This window comes from Takifugu flavidus, chromosome 1 (genome assembly GCF_003711565.1).
Source record: "Takifugu flavidus isolate HTHZ2018 chromosome 1, ASM371156v2, whole genome shotgun sequence".
NCBI classification, from domain to species: Eukaryota; Metazoa; Chordata; class Actinopteri; order Tetraodontiformes; family Tetraodontidae; genus Takifugu; species Takifugu flavidus.
This window is the reverse complement of record NC_079520.1, coordinates 17,624,422-17,638,160: the sequence shown is the minus strand read 5'-3', so window position 1 is coordinate 17,638,160 and position 13,739 is coordinate 17,624,422.

Sequence of the window (13,739 nt, the reverse complement as noted above, 5' to 3'; positions counted from 1 at the left end):
TATAAAACACAGCCTTTCGCCTCATCTCTTCATTTTACATCACACTAACACATGAACCTTTTCCTGTGTAATTAACCCCCCCCCCCCCTTCCCCCCCCTCGCTCCCTGTCTGCTACAGTCACGTTCTTCTCTGAGAATCCCGTCTGAAGCAGCTATTTCAGGCGGCAGCAATTCCCGTTTAAATCGGTTTAGTATGAGCATCGAGCTCCTGTCATTGGAAAGCAACAGTTCTGAGAAGCAACACTGTCGACATTTGCCGCTAACGTCAGGCAGCACCTGTGCTGCTGGTACAATCCATCAACAGCGACACCGTCACTGAAGTGCACATGGAAAACTGAAGGCAGGCAGTCACAGGAACGTGACAGAGGGCATTTTATATAATGACACCTACAGTTGCACTTAACAGCCCTCGCTCTGCTTCTCGGTATTGCATCCATGAGACAGGCCAAGGTCCCACGTGAGAGCTGTTTTCTCTCAGACATCCTCTCACACTCATTTACAATAACTATTCATTGCATTCATTGCGTCCGGCTGATTTCTCATCAGTAAAAACTGTGTGCCAGAACAATGGGGGGTTAAATACTGCGGATAATTAATGCTGAAATCAGTCCTTCCCAACTTAAATAAATCAAAGAATTAATTAAAGAAATGCGCTTTAGAACAATGGGCAAACGTTGCTCTAAAGTTTAAGTCAGATGGAAGAAAAGTTTGAGAAAACCAAATCAGCCGGCTGACCCATTGGCTGTAGTGTGTTTAAGGCTACGTTTTGAGCTTATTGAGAACCAATAAAGGCAGCTCAGCTCAGGATAAACTTTTTTAATAACGTTCACTTTTTATACAAGAGAGTTACTAAAGGCTTGTTTCTCAGTGTAATTAGATATATTTCTCATTGCGAAGGTGTCATTTAGACAGCTCACTATTGAATTGTGGAGGTAGCGCATCGTTTAGTCCTCTTTAAGGTTTTAAAGTCTAAAGCTGGTTTGAAAACTAGGCTGTTGCTGGAGTTTCACAGAGGGGAAGCTCATTCAACCTCAACAGATTATTTATGTTTATATATTTATTATTCTATATATTCTCCCTCCCAAGAAAAATGATCTGTGACCTTGTTGTGCTGTCTAGCCCTTTCCAAGGATTTGACCAATGTCCTCTCATTGGCCAGCAGAGCTAGGCTGCTTGAACAGTCTTGAGTCATTGTGCTGCTGGTGAAAACATTAATAATCATTATTAATAATGCCCCCCATAATGGGCATCTTGCTGGCTGCCTTGCTGCCACAGAGGGACTTAATGAAAAAACAAACACAAATATATTCTACTTTGAAGAACCGTGTTAACCTGAAGGAAGGAAGTGCTCCGTCGGCTGTGTGTGCTTCACAGTCACTTTCAGACGAAAAGGGATTCGACGGATGCTCCAATCATCACGCGGAAGCCCAGCGTCCAGGCAGACCGAGGTCGGCCCAACGCTCCAGTCGTCCCCAGAGACGCTCGGCGCGTGGAGGGGGGGGCAAAATAGTGGCATTTATGCAATGCCTGCCAAATATCAAGGTAATGAAAAAGCTGTTCTATGGACAAATTCATGAGAATAAAATAAATCAGGTCATTTGCACCAAACAAACTCCTCTTTAAGATGAAGGTGACGACGATGAGCGCTCTGATGCATCTGTGGTCCACGAAATGTCGACTCAACAGTACATACAAGTGTATTTGGCCATTTAATTTACTATTTAATTGTTTTCAGCGAAATCACCACTGATCTGGACAGTGGAAACCCAAACTACAAAGGTTTGTGCTGCCTGAAACTTGCATCCACCTCTCAGCAGCGGCTCATTACCTAATGTACTGATGCTGCCACGCTGGGGGCAGCGGTTGGGCATCTCTGGTTCAACATGTCCTCACCTTGACAGCATGCTGGAAGAAAGCCCCCGTCTGCTTTTCCACAGAGACCCTGGGGGTGAGAAAATTAATCGGCTCAGGATTCAGTGTCCCCGCAGCCACCTCCCGGGCTGACCTTGACCTCTGCCCCAGGGCGTCCCCATGGCGATCAAATGCTTCGGCCCCCTTCGGTGATTATAGGAGGACACGTGCTTCCACAGTGTGCTTTTTAGATTGATACCAGATCATTTCTTATTTAGAAGACATTCTGTTTCACCCCCATGTGTTTTAGTTCTGCTGTTTATTCATTTACATTTCACTTTAAGATGCAGATAGCAAAACAGACGCCAAGGCCGCACTGTCATAACATCCATCGAGCCCCATCATCAGCCACACTTCAAAAACACACAATATGATACATTTAAATCCACTCATGGCTACAGTATCTAAATAAGGCTGTTGCATTCTTCTGGCCACTCACCACAGAGTTAAAGAAACTCAATGACGGGCTCATGATTGAACTGCTGTGATTTGTTTTTCACAGCTTCCACCTGTATCCGTGCATTCTCATCCTTTATTCTGTTGTTGTTGGTGTCAACATTAGCTGTGACTGAGGTGATCTTTAACCTGACAGATGACCTCTCACCTGATATTGTTATGATGCTTCTGTTCTCTCTCCTGTGAGTCCACTGTGACGGATGCTGACACGCATGACACAAATTAATCTTCTCAGCTGAGCACATTGAGCCTTCAGGCCCCCTCCGGCGTCCTCTCCTTGGTGTCTTTGATATTTTTAGACCCTTGGTTTCACACAGCCGAAAAAAGGCGAGCCAGCGATTGCGTGCGAGCAGTTGATCGAGGGTTCTGCTGTCGGGAACGAAGGCTTATCAGGTTTTAGATCAAAGAAAGCGACTGAATGGTCAAACGGGACCTGCGCATTACGACGCTGGACAGGTGTGGCGCTCTTGCCATTTTGGCCCATCTTCAGGTGTGCGTTAGGACTTCTCGGGGTGGTGTTCCGAGCCCATCCTCCATCTGCTTGGTGCCACACAGCAGAACCCTCATCTCACCAGCGGTTGACACCCCATTTTTCGTGACCCCCCCAATACCTTTCACAATGTCCGCCCTGCCGGTCCCCCCTTTCCTCCCCGCTGTCACCCAGAGCCCACGCAGTGGTCTGTGACATCATTTAAATAAACATGACAGAGGCCCCAGCGTTGCTACTAATTATCGGGATGACTTTTGCAGATGAAGGACTTTGACGTCTCGCCGCGCTGGAGGTGGAACAAAGGTTCAAAAGTGTGTTCTGGTGTCACTGCGAGGATGAGATGTGGAAATACACAGTAGCCCCGTGGCCTTGGAAAAATTCATTAATCAGTGGGGCATATGGTGGTTTGTGCAGGCATATGGTAGAACGCGACTTGCTCGCTTTAGCTGGAGGCCTTTATGGGGAGGGTTACAGGCCATTCATAAGAGTTGCTGAAGCGCTTTTCTTTATACAGAGCTGGAGTAAAGGGGACAGGCCAGAAATGTGTTTATTTAAGACAAATCCTGGTGGTTTTGCAGCTCTGGTGAAGATGGCCTACTTTCCCCCTTGTAGGCACCACACTACTGTTTGTGAACATCGGTGATATTGGTAATTCATCATCATCATGATCCGGTGCCAGTCAGTCACAGTAGGCTATTATTAACCATTCAGGTTCATGGGCTGCACATTTTTAGTCGGAGTATGTGTTGCAGTGACTTTTTCACTTTGTAGTTTTTAGACTAGAAGGTTGGAAATAGCAGGAGCAATTGATGGCTAATGTGCTAAAAATAAATGTCAGATTTTCAATCAAACCTCGGCGTCTCTTGGCACACCGGTCCCACTTGGCCAGCTCCTACTTTTCAACTCCACGTTGTATATAAAAGTTTGTCCCCTGGTGCGGGTGTGGTGGCATCAGTTGTTCCTACTATTGCGAGGCAGAAGCCGATAGTGAAGCCATAACAGTATCATTGCGTCAGCTTTATTCTCTTGTGAGGCTTTACACTAATTCACTGCATCCGATCCTGCAGCAAGGCTCTCAATGGCCCCCGCTCACTGGCTCCAAAGGCCTGACATTTCTGCCATTGTTCCCTCGAGGGAGGTTGGATTTAAAGGGATAGCAGGGGAAGGGGATGACGTTCAGCATTTTCGGGCTGCCCGCGTGCTCAACAAGACTTTTTTTCCCCCATTTGTCAGTGAAATTCTCACAGATACAAGCACGTACGCTAGTGTGTTCAGGTGTCACCCTCCCCAGGTAACTGGGGGATTCTCTGTGCGAGATTCAGCTTTCCAAGTTTGTCCCTCTTTAACATCTTTCGCTGTGGGTGTGTGGATGAAAGGTGAGAAATAGACTGAGGCTGTGTGAAAGCATGAATAGTCAGCCCTCGTTTTAGCTGCTGGTATCACACATCGCCAGGACCAAAGAGACAAATCAGAGAAATCTAAAGCAGTAATCCCAGTATTTTAGGAACTTGTTGAACCTTGTCCTGGTTTCACAGACAGGGTGACTATAAATTCTATCAGTTCACGTGTGATTATGTTTTTCAAAACGTCCAGCACTTCTGTGTTTTTTATCTATCAATGTAAAAGACAGGAAATGCAGGTGTGATTGACATCGCTGGATTGCAAATTGTCCAAAATTTTGATGAAACTCGGTCCTGTGAAATTCAGTTATTAATTCTAGCACAGCCTTCAGTGACGGAGGACATGTAACATTTAGCCTGAGTGCATCTACTCCTGCAAGACTTGCTCATAACATTATCCAACTCAGGAGACGCCGGGCCGGGCCGGGCCGCTCGCATTACCGCGGCGAACTTACTGAGTGAGTCCTTGTGTCACCATTAGGTTCAGACCTGCAGTGGCTTCAGAGGAGAGGTGCAAACTGACAGCCACCATTCTTCTCTGTTACACCGGTTGGGAGGTGCTCCCATTAACCAGACAATACAGACCCCAGTAAGACTAGCAGCAGAGAACACCCCTAGAGGTTTTGTCTCCCTGTAACTTCATCTCACCCTGGGTAAACCTCCATCCCTTCTTCATTTCTCATGTATTCACCATTCCTGGTGGTTATACGATCCTACAATCCTAAGCTTTTCATTGGTATCTCTCCATTTTTGTTTTACATTAGTGTTGTGTATTAGAGTACACAGCTGCAGGAAATTTCACCTTTTTAAGTCTCACCAAGAGTGGAGGACCGGAAGCCGTGATGTTTCACACGTCCGTGTTGGAAATCTAGTTTATTTTTGGCCAGTTCACTACACACGAGTGCTGAAGTGGCTGGTGCCAGCAGCACTGCACAGTGACCCCAGTGCACCCGGCCAGTAATGCATCAACAGAAAGAGCTTGATTTAAAATTATGTATGACTTCATTGCCCAAAATAATCCACAGCCTTCCCTTTATCTGAGGAATTAAGAGTAAACAAATTACACAATAATCCCAACTGGATTGAAAGACAATATAAAAAGATAAAATACCAAACACCACCTGTATAGGGAGAAACTAAAATTGCCTCTAGTTTTAAAAAAGTAAATTTGTTCTGAGTCATTTAATTACTTTAAAGCTGCAGATAAAATGATTTTGTCCATTCCCACTGCGACTTGGAAGTGAAACATTCCAGTTCTAACCCATTAATCAATCACACAATGGAATAAAGTCCATATTTTGCCAGGTTCCTTTTAGAGGCTGGTTTTAATATAAACAGATGAATATAACAAGAGGTCTTGTAAAGAAATACCAAGTCACAGCGTTTCCTCCTGAGGAATTGTCAGGTCCTCTATCGGTTACTATGATAATGTAATGATATATGTATTTTTTTAAATTTCCTAACAAAGACATGACAGTTTTGGAAAGGAGAGCTGACACTGTCACCCTGGCTTACTGTCAGGGTCCGTATGGTCTCTCAGAGCTGACCCCCCCCTCCCTTCCCCCAGGCAGGACACCAGCTGAGCGGTAAAAGTCCCAGGACAGGACTTGATTTTTTTAGTTTTACCCTGGATGGATCTGATCTGATCAAGAGATATCATAAACATATTATAACATATTTATCACTGGTTCCTCTGCTCTAATGTGGACATTTGATCTGATCTTTGCCACTCAAATGAAAAGCATTGGCTGCCAGTTATTGTTTTCCTCTCTTTGCCAAAGCCTCACCCCCAGACGACATGTTGCTGAGCTGAGTTGTGCATGAGTGCAACAAAGAGAGCAATTAAATACGATGGAGTGAGAGCTGAAAAAGCCGTGAATAGCACCCATTATGGCACGAAGACAAGGTGGCTCATAATTACCTCATCTCATGCTGCTTCCGCTTGGCTAGGAGGGGTCGTGATTGCCCTCGTTAGTGCCCCACAGCCACATAGGCAACTGAGAGGAGAGTGACCCAGTTGTTGACTGTTTGCGTTGGGCTTTATCCTAAACCTCTAGGTTGCTGCTGATGTCAGCATTTTGGGTGTAATTGTATGCGAATGAGTCCCAATGTTGTCACAGACAGGCTATAAGTTAATCTTGCCTTCCCACCATATTTTTGGTACGCTCCTGTGATTAGTCAACATTTTCAGCACTCTGATGGGTTTGGATTTCTGCCGTGGTCATATGAATGTCCAAAATTTATATGTCCAAAATGTCCAAATGATCATTTTACTTTCCCAGGTGAGTCCATGTTTCAACTAAAGTTCCTTGAGGATCCCATTGGAGCCGTTGTACCCTCTTCACATGACACATTTAGCAGTTCCACAGTCAGTCCTGCTCATTTGTCTGCAGAATCGTTACCTGAGTGTTGGGGGTATCTGCTTTCACCTGTCCAGCAGCTGCAAGTCAACAGAGGAGATTTTATCCTCACCTGAGAGGCTGTGACCTTACATGCGGCCCGCAGTAATTAAACCTATATTAAACCTATAAGGTTTGATTACTGTCACATGAATTTTAAATAAAGTGCAACTTTGGTCTTTTCTGCCTTCCTTTCCCCCCCATTCTCTGCATGTATACATTTAATGTTAGTTATGCTGTCAGGAGACAGCTGATGGACCAATCATCAGTATTGGATCAGTGTTGCTACCTCACAGAACCTACTCCTGAGGAATGCTTGGATCTGGAGGTCAGATGGAATGAAATCCATATAACAATGACAATCCCAGTGCTCATGTTGATGGAAATGAGGCTTTAATGATTAATGTAGGCTGGATGGAGCACCCTCCTTTAGATTCTGTCCTTCTTTTTTCAGTTACCCGTGTGTCTTCCAGGCTGACTGTAATAATAAGCAGTGTGTTTTAGCTAGCATCAGTTGATCTGATGAACAAAAAAAACAACTTTGACATTATTTGTTCTCATAATAATTGTAATAATTGTTCTGTCTGGGTCATTTATATCACCACAGCCTTTTCTGCAGGGAACATTTAATCCTCTCCAGTGTAATGAGAGCTGTGTTAAGATGATCTGCAGTAGTGGGACATTGGCCTTAATCAAACACACACACACACACACACACACACACACACACACACACACACACACACACCACACACACACACACACACACACACACACACAGCCATAATTACTACTTCAGCATTGGTTACGGTAGGAAATGGCTTCTCCACAGGGAGCTAGAAGCCTTAATAAGGGGCAGAATTTAACTTTCTAACCTTTAGGAGAAATTGTTGCCCTTATGTCAAAGGTATATATCGATATCAGCCCTTAATTATGTGAATTATTATGGATCATGTCACATTAAACAGACCATAGCCTGCAGAATAAGAGATCTTCCTGTTTCTTTTTATGGGTGTGATCTTGGGTTTACCACCTTGTGAATCTCTTGGCTCTGCTATTATTCTAAAAACAATGACTGCGCACCACTCCTTGTTTGTTTATGGATTTTCCCAGAGGAATGATAAAGTGCTCCTTGCTCCTCCATCTCTGCTGAGCTTGTGGATGTCCCGGCAAAGTGATGACAGCGCTGTCTGAGACGTGAGAGTCCCCAAAGTTCATCCCAAAGAAGTCAGTCTTTTGACGGGTCATCGCGGAGGGCCTCTTAAGAAACGCGATTAAATGCCCTCTCATGGCTGACATGTCTGTGTGAATTCAGACTTTCCATTTTCAACCTGTTCTGTGTCTGACTGCACATTGCCCACATTTGCCATCTGCTGCTTTGACGTAGCTGTGATTTTTTTTTAAGGTGTCATTGAGCTCTGACAACGGCTAAATGTGGCTTCAGGGAGACGTCTCATCAAAATACATGAAGAGCTAAAGACTGTCACTACACCACAAGCGGCGTGTTTCCGTCTGTCGCTAGTAAAAATGGATTTCAGCTGAACGATGCAACCTGATCTCGCCAGCGATACTGTACATCTGATTTTTCAAGCAGAATTAGATCAGTCTCTTATATCGATGTGTATGAATTAGGAATTAGTCTGACAGCTGCTGGGAACATGTCACCCTGCTCCTCCAGTCAAGCCATCTAATCTTATTGCCTCACTAATCGACGGCCGACGGCGGTATTTTTAGTTTCTGGGTCAGTCTGGTGTCCGTGACCTCCACGGACCTACTGGATTTGCGTGGCTGCACTCTAAATCTTCTTTGGTTTTGCTAAATATTCACCTGTCAGTTGTTCCAGAATCAGATGTATCATTTATTAGAAATGTCTGACTGTTACTGTGTATTAAAACAGCAGCGACCTTCAAGCAGACGTCTCTTAGCAGACATTTTAAAGGCAGCCTTCACGGTGACGCGAAGTGACAGGAGGATTCACCTCTGAACACCCAGTCCAAATTTTCAAGCTAAAAATGATGTCAGATAACCGTAGATGTGCACGGTGCCACCATTATTTTAATTTGTTCCTTTGTAAATGGTTTTAATCTATGAGTGTTAGGCGATTTCCACAAATGCTTTGCACGTCCTCGTAGTGTTTTTAAGTCCATTAGGCATTAGTACATGATGCATATGAGCAGGGAGGGGGGACTCAGGATTCTCCCAGCTGTTCTTCAGACATATGGTCAATCATATCATCAGGGACAGCATTTTGTGAGCATTCAGCTCCCTTTTATTCAGATTTCTCTTTGGAAGACTTGAACCCCTTAAACTGGTGTCAATTTCTAAATCAGCAACTTCATTTTTCATACAACCAGATGCTGAAGAGAAGAAATTAAAGCATCAGCAACTAAATGATTTAGATGTTCAGAGACTGAGAACACCAAACAGTTAACTGTCAGTCTTTCTACTCATACTGAGTGTTTCTCCATCACACTCTCTCTTTGTCTGCTCTCTCAATGCTCAGCACTCACACTCCAAATGAATCATCTGCCACTCTAAGCGTATTGTTTTAGGCCAGGTTATGTGCTGCAGCCGCTTTGTACCAGCCTGAATCTCCCCTCTGCTGTCGTCACTTTCACAGTTTGCACCCGATGCCCCCTCCCAGTTTAAACTGGGGCTCTCTGCAGGTGACTCCCGTTTAGGTCTGAAGGAGCATGCTCAGTGATCACTTATTATCATTTCATATTTGACGACATAAAAATGGGACGAGCCGTTTGTGATTTCACAGGCAGGAGTTAGAACTTAAGGTGTTTGCCTTAAGAGCACAAGGTTTTTGGAGGTCAGCCTTCGAGGACAGGCCAAGATCTGAACATTCATCACTCCCGAGTCCTGATTTCAGTGCTGAGCTGTAAACTCACACATGAAGATGACTATCATGCTTTTATCACTGTCAGTGCAGGCCAGCAGAGGGTCTGCAGCACATTACAGTGTAAACAGGGAGGGGCTCCCGAGTCCCGTCTACAGAGATGCTAATGTGCAAAATTCCAGCAGCTATTTCAACCCGTTCTAAAATTAGAGGAGCACATCATTGCCTTGTCCCTCGTAACAAGACTTCTGTAAGGGATGTGCAGATCACACGTCGAGAGCTGTGATAATTAATTTTCACTTTTAGACACTCTGACACCTTGCAGGAGGATGCATGGCTGCTGAGGAGGAATTATAGCTGGGAGCTGAGGTGTCCGGAGATTCATGCGCGCTCTTATTTCATTGTTTTTAAGTATTGTGGATGGTTTTTTCCCCTAATTTTCCAAAGGACTCTGACTGACGCTTTCTACTTGAAAGGTGATTGCAATTATTTAAGAGGACAGCCTGCGATGACCACAAGATGGGGTCTAAATACAGTTAAACTGCTTTACGGTTGTAACCTCCAGAATGCCAAATGTGCATTAAACATGCAGGTGGCTGATCACGTTGCATGAAACAATTCACCCTCACACTGCTGTTTCCATCAATTACATCTAGTGTGGTGGTTGTGTTTCCTGCTGAACTTTTTCCATTTCTGCCTGATGAGGCTGGCAAAGCCCAGGCCCTGTCAGCAGCGCCGTCTCGCCACTTTCACCACATGAAGCTGAGACTGCGCCAGCGTGTGCCCCCCCCCACACGCAGCCCCCCCTCACGCCAAGGAGCGGCAGGAGCGCTTCATCCAGCAAAGATGTAAACTAAGCTAGCACAACACCAGAACACCCTCATTCATTATTCATCCGCCCCTTTTTAATGAGTTTTCCATTCACCTTCATTCATTCACCACATTGAAATGAGGAAGTTTATGAGTTTGACTGCTTTGGTTTCATTGTTACTCAAAGCATCAAACCTGCTCCGAGTGCTGCCCTAAAACTGCAAACATGATTAATAGTGCACAGTTCACAACATTTAACAGGATTTACTCATTTGTTTCCTTAAACAAATACAACAGACACGTGTTAACTCACTACAAAACAAAGGTGTCTCTCATCTTCTGATCACATCTTTGCATTGATAATTAATCTCTTCCTGCGAGCCTCTTTTCATTTTATACTGTCTAGGCTTTCACTCTTTTGCTGGTCCTGACGATCGCATGTCAATCACACAGATTATATGTTTGTTTACATGCCATCTTCATGAAAAGGAGGCCAGATAAATATTTGATGGCTTCTTCGAATTACCCAGGAGCACTCACCCTGTGACCCAACACTGGAGTTGGACCTCAACTGATCCTGTCATTCTTAAATACCTACAGAGTTCTGTTCTGCACCATATAAAACCCAAAGGCTTTGTGCTTTACTCTCTTAGCAGCGCTTCTCCCTGATGTGCTGCACGGATTCGACCAGGTATTGTGGTTTTGACAGGGGAAAAGAACCGAGGTGTGACGCGGGTTTTCCTCAAAGTGAAATACAGGCCAAGTTTAATCGCCTGTCCACCATCCCTGACCTCGCTCTGGCCCCCAAAGCAAACACTTTATGCACTTTGCACATAGCGCCACAGAATTTACCCAAGCGTGCAGCTACGCTCGCCGCGCTATTCAAGACACATCACTTGTCCTCCTACCCTAGTGTGAGTGTTGCTGCGCTGGAAGCTCAGACAATGTGAAACATATCTTCCAAACAAGCTGAGTGGGATGGCTGGAGATTAAAAAGCAACAAGAGAGGGTAATTAGGAGCTTGGCTATGAAAAAAACACCCACCTCACTCTTTAATGATGTGCTCTGCTCCCCACCCCTAAACCAAAGACATCTCATTTAATTATAAAAGAGTTTAAGAGTTAATGTTAATGGTTATGAGGTCCCAGGTTAGTCATTGAAATATGTTAAGAGTGAGTCTTAACATTTAATCTCTGCGTTGACATAGATTCTTTAATCAGCCCATAAAGACCCACCCTGGCTTCAGAAAATTAGCAGTGATTACCTCTGAAATGAACATATACAATGACAGATGAGGATGATTGCTCCTAATGGAAATGCTGGAGTGTTGATCTAATCAGGAACCCGACGTTATTGCAATCCAGAGTGAAACAAAGAGCTCCAAATGTGCTTTTGAATATCATAATAATATGATGAAATAGCTGGTTGTAATATGCTGAGGATATTTTTCTCTTAATCCTTGCTGCCAGGGACACGGGCTTAGCCTCCATATCTGTATGTTGTATCTTTATTGGATGCAACATTTTAATTTAGCTTTGTGATCGAAATATTCAAAATCAATCTCCTGCTTTATTCTTCAGCCTCATATTTTCATCTTATCCCCCTCCCACTCTTTCTTCCTTCCCATGTCCCTTGGGGTCCCTCTGAAATCCTAAATAATGCACACCAGCTGAAGGCCTGAGAGGGCCGGTATGATGGATCACTTTTTTTCTTCAGGAGCTGCGGCATTAAGGCTTATTTATCATCTCCAGAATGACAGAGACTCAAGTGAATCTCTAAATACTTATATTTATACCTTAACTTTTTTCTTGTTTCCTCCATGGTCCAGTTTTTGGGAAATCTTGTCACAGTGGGAAAATGGGTTATTTCCAGAAACAGGGACTTTTAGTATGAAAAAAGGAAAAGGAAAATCTTTCCATGTGTGTATCCTAGTGTGGTGAAGTCTTCAATATAAGCCTATAGTTCCACAATAAACTATAATTGATTAAACTACAACTGCTCTAGATGGAGGCTCCAGAATGGCTTTAAAATTGTCAATCGTGACCAAAATGTTGCACTGATCATAAACGGGGTATCTCTTTCATTTTAATTACCCCTTCTAAGTATAAGGAGTTAAATCCCATATAGGGCTGCTGTCCAGGCTGTTCCAGCTCAGGTGTGTTCTGACCAAACCGACCTCAGGTCTTAGTGAGGGACGCCCCCTGGTGGATATGAGGGCTATAGCTTCGAATTGGACTTTTTCGACTTGAAGACCAATTTAAACTTATTTTCAAAACTTTTTTTGTAATATTATATCTTTATAGTTTGTTAAACAGACCCTGTAACGGGATTAGTACCAACCTAATTGAGTTACATATAAAAACATTGCTAAACTGGTTAATACCTGTCATAGAGTAGGCCTTATAATTCACTACTGGTGTAGATTATATTGGGCACTGGCTTCAGGTTCATTTCCATGTTCTGTGACAGTGTTGGCACCATGGGATTCAGCGAGTCTTTTGGGCTCCATCATGTGGCTGCATGCTGACCAATTGCAGTATTGGAGGACAATGAAAATGACCTCAAAACTCCAGGAAAAGAGGATAGTGTGTGCCCCAAGGTGTCTGAGTAAAAGTGAAATGTTCTGACACAGTCTGCATTTACACACACACGCACAACGTGAGGCCCTCTGAGATTATTAGAAGTTGGAGTTTGCCGATCCACATTTCTCCTCACTGCTGGAAAGTGGGCCAGAACACAGCATATACTTTATTCTCCTGGGAACATGAAGTGTATATACATATAACCAGTTGTCCTCGTAGTGAAATTAACTACATTACTGGTTTATGGAGCATCAGTAAACAAGCTTTTCCCCCCATGTTGTTTTTAATTAAATATACTTGTGTGTTTGGCTTTTTCATCTATTTCTTGTGCTTTGGTTCTTTTGAACTGTGATCGTCATTTGTCAACGTCATTTGTACCCGGCAGTTTCACTGCATTTGCAGTATATTTTTCAAAGTTAACCAGATGATGAACCACCGCTTCCTGTATCTGAATGAATCAATGGGTTCCTAGGAATTTATGAGGAAACAAAAGTGAAAGTTACAAATGCAAGTGCTCATTCATTATGGAGCAAGAACAAAATGAGCAAAATTTCATAACAAACCACTGTGCTAAATTTCTCGTTTATTTAGACTTGTGAACGCCGTTATTACCTATTTCATCATTAACAAAATCCTCCCATGACATAATGACTTTAAACCAATTACAGCAATCAGGGCCTGTGATAAATATGAAAATTACAGTAAATTTAATTTTCAAATGTGCCCAAATTAACTGATTCAATGTGTCTATTTCTCCATTGACAGACAAATTGGCTCTCTTTATATTATGTGAAAAACATTTTAGTTTTGCCTTTTTCCCCCCTAAAATGTAAATAGAATTCAGAG